The 3,871-nt window shown below is 42.2% G+C and overlaps 1 non-coding gene across 1 annotated transcript; it reads right to left on the reverse strand.

Moving 5' to 3' along the window:
• Nucleotides 1-2,373: 2,373 nt before the first annotated feature.
• On the reverse strand, nt 2,374-2,480 carry LOC112082267. Its single transcript, XR_002896925.1, has one exon. It is a non-coding gene; the product is annotated as a small nucleolar RNA R71 (small nucleolar RNA).
• Nucleotides 2,481-3,871: the final 1,391 nt, after the last annotated feature.

The raw sequence follows: 3,871 nt of genomic DNA on the forward strand, positions 1-3,871 counted from the left end.
AACTCTCATGGAGAGACGAAGACCTTCTCACCGTCTGATCACCCTCAAAATTGGACAACTTATAGAAGAATCAACCAGCTTTCAAATGCACTTGGTTTGGAGACATTCCAACGGTTGGATCTGAAGATATTCCATTAGCCCCGGAGCCACGCGGAGTCGGCCAGCAACTCACGCGACCGCGGCCAACAAGCTATTTGCCGCGGTCAGAAGCTTCCCGACCGCGGCCAACAAGCCCATTGCCGCGGTCACAACACTCCCGACCGCGGCATTCGACCTCCGACTTAAAGCCCACTTATCTGAAGACCAAAGTCATTCCCAGCCTCAATTCCGGAACCCTAGAGACCATGGAGTATTGGAGACTATAAATACATGTCATTTAGGTCGTTTTTAGGGAGAGCTTTTCATACTTTACAGAAACCCTTTTCCTTTAGCCGTTTTTATGAGATTTTTGTAGAAGATTGTTCAAGTCCGAGTTCTTCAATAGAGAAGCTTTCTTTAGCTCTTTTCTTTACTGTTTTTCATTACTTTTATTAAAACCAATGATGATGTCGAACTCAGCCATGTCTGAGTAGATCCCGAGTTGGGCTTAGGGTTCCCGAAAGGGGCTCTCATAATCGATTAAGACATCTAGGTTTATAGATCTGGGATTTCGACCTGTTCTCTGTTTATTCTTGTTCTTATTGCATGTATGCTTGATTGATCACCTAGTATCTGATCTAGATAGTTAATGTTGCGAAAGTTTCAATAAGTATCAGCCCTAGGATGAAACAGGCGATTTTTCCGTAGGAGTGGAAACCTACCTGCTGCGAGATCGTGAGTATTGACGAGTCTTGTGCAGCTCTTGCGTTCTCTCCCTTCCAGGGCTAGAGTGGAAACCTACTGGTCAGGGTTGCGAGAAACAGTTGGTTATGATCACAACAGTGACGTAGTCATACCGCCGTACTCTAGCTCTAGAACCCATATATTGTTATCCGTCAATCCCAATCTATCTACCTTAGTGTTAAAACCGATTATGATTGCTTAGTGTTCCCAAAAGCTCAGCATTTTTAGCCATAGTTTACAATTCCATCGATTTTTACTTGCTTTCTTAGACCTGCATTTCAATTTCCTTAGTTCGTTATTTACTTGCTTTATTTACCTTTCATGCGATATTTTACTTGCCTTATTTTTGTTTAGTTCGATATTTTACTTATTCCATTTGCATTTCATTCGATTTTTTTTACCTGCTTTTTAGGATAGATTTATTTGCTTTCTTTTGTTTTAGTTTAATTTGCAAGAAAAACAATCAACCTTTAAAACCAATTTAGTCTAGACATAAAGTTAAAAACCGTAGAAGAATACCAGGCACACAAATCTCTTTGGATTCGATCCCTAAATACTACAACTGATTAGCTGTGCACTTGCGGCTTTCATTTGTTTTGTTAAGGGTAAAACTTGTTCCCTCACGTAGTTGACACGAGCACGCATCAAGTTTTTGGCGCCGTTGCCGGGGATTTGTTTCGCTGCCTTTGCTATTTTTCTTGTTTTAACTTCTGTTCTAGACACCTGATCTCTAGTTCTTTCTTAAAGTTTTTCTGAACTATCTTTCCATTCTTTTGTCTTTCTCTGAATTGCATGAATACCATGCGTAGACCTGCAGGAGACATTCCAATTCTAGACGAGATAGACAGACACGAAAGAGAACTTCGAAGACTTAGACGAACGCAAGGAATGGCCAACGACGACCAGCCTGGAGATCCTATTAATCAAAATTTAAATATGGACCAAGAAGGGTCCGAACATGGAGAAAACGAAGAGAATGATCACATAGAAGGTGATCATGCTCGACAAGATGGAGAGGAGGATGAGGTTCTTCCAAGAAACCACCAGAACCGAGAGTGAGAAGGACGTGAAGACCTTGATCTACCCATCAATGTAGCCGATGGTGACCACCCAGCAATGCAGCCGAATGAACGCATTCACCGCCCCATTCCGCCAGCAAATCAACACCGAAGACAAGCCAGGAACCATCGCATAGCTAATTTTGATGCACCTACTCAAAATTTTCAGAATCGATCTGCGATTCAAGTACCATTTCCAAACCGGAATGAGTTTGAAGTCAAGCCTCAAATCATCTCATTGGTGAAGCAAAACCAGTTCCATGGAGTTCCTTCTGAGCACCCAATGGACCATATCGAGCTTTTTGAAGAAATTTGCAGCATGATGAGAACAAACCAAGTTCCACCTGACTATTTAAAGTATAAGTTGTTCCCTTTTTCATTAGCAGATAAAGCTCACCGTTGGTTGAAGTCTTTGCCTGCAGGATCGATTACTAACTGGGAAGAATGTAGAACTGCTTTCTTGAACCACTTCTACACTAAGTCAAGGTCAAAAAATTTGAGAACGAAGATCTCAACTTTTCAACAAGGGCCAACTGAATCTTTCTATGAAGCTTGGGAACGTTTTAAGGAGTATGAACGTGATTGCCCTCATCATGGATTTCATGGATCAAGCCTGCTGAGCACATTTTACCGAGGTTTGCAACCAAAATACAAACTTTCACTTGATACAGCTAGCAATGGAGATTTTGGGCAAAAGACGATAACCCAAGGAAGAGCCCTCATCGAAAATTTGGCTCAAGCCAATAGCAATGACTGTCCTGAATATGATCGATCGATGAAGCAAGCCGGAACAGACAACAAGGAGATAACCGAGTTGAAGAACATGGTGAGCCAGCTTCTGAAGAGCAACAATCGCCCAATCCATGCTTGTGAAACCAACACTGGCGCAGAAGATGAAGGACCTAGTGATATCGATCACATTAATCAAGCATTTCAAGAAGAAGATGTGAACTACGTAGGAGCACTGGTGCCATACCAAAATCGCTCCAACAACAACTTCAACAACAACTTCCGGAATGCAAATTACAACAATCTCTCTTACCGCAATCCAAATGTGGAGAATCCTCAAGATCAGTACTACCCACCTCAGCAAAAATCCTTCCAAAACAAGTTTCAAGGTGGAAACTTTGGAGGAATAGTACCATATCAACCGCGACAGCCATATAACTACCAAGGTACAGGTTTTAACAATCAATTTGTACAATAGCAGGGAGTCACGACGAACCAGCTAGGTTCACAAATCGATAGACTTGAACAGTCAATCCAACAGCTCGTTATGACGAACGAAAAAGCTTCTAAAGACGTGAACGTGAAAGTGGATTGCATGTACAATGATCTGAATGGTAAGTTTGAATCTTTATCTTCGCACGTAAAGAAGTTAGATGTGCAAGTCGCCCAAACAGCCGACTCTATGAAGAGGCAAAGTGGGGTTCTTCCAGGAAGAGTTTGAAGATAACCCTAAGAAGTTTTGCAACGCCATAACAACATTGCCCGAAGAAGAGTCCGGAACCGATGGAAAGAAAGAAGAAACCCCAATCTTTGTACCACTGTACAAGGACATCGATCCCAAGCAGCCACCGTTTAAGGTATCCGAACGATCACCGTTTCAAAGGCTTACCAAAGCCGATGATCCGGGACGTTTTGTTTTCCAGTGTTTCATTTCAGGAATCAAGTTTACAGACTGCTTGTACGATTCCGGAGCCAATGTCAACATCATGTCTAAGACATTTGCCGAAAAATTGGGCATAAAAACCTTAAAGACATCGACGGTTAAGGTTATATTTGGAGATTCATCTCAAAAAGATACTGAAGGGGCGATTCATGATCTACAAGTTCTAGTGGGAGATAAGATTGTTCCAGCAGATTTCCAAGTCCTGGAGATGGATAATGACAAGGAGAGGCCACTCATTTTTGGGAGACCATTCCTAGCTACAGTAGGAGCAATAATCGATCACGCAAACCGGCATGCTGTTTTCCTCAATGTGGACAGA

This window comes from Eutrema salsugineum, unplaced genomic scaffold (genome assembly GCF_000478725.1).
Source record: "Eutrema salsugineum unplaced genomic scaffold, Eutsalg1_0 scaffold_8, whole genome shotgun sequence".
NCBI classification, from domain to species: Eukaryota; Viridiplantae; Streptophyta; class Magnoliopsida; order Brassicales; family Brassicaceae; genus Eutrema; species Eutrema salsugineum.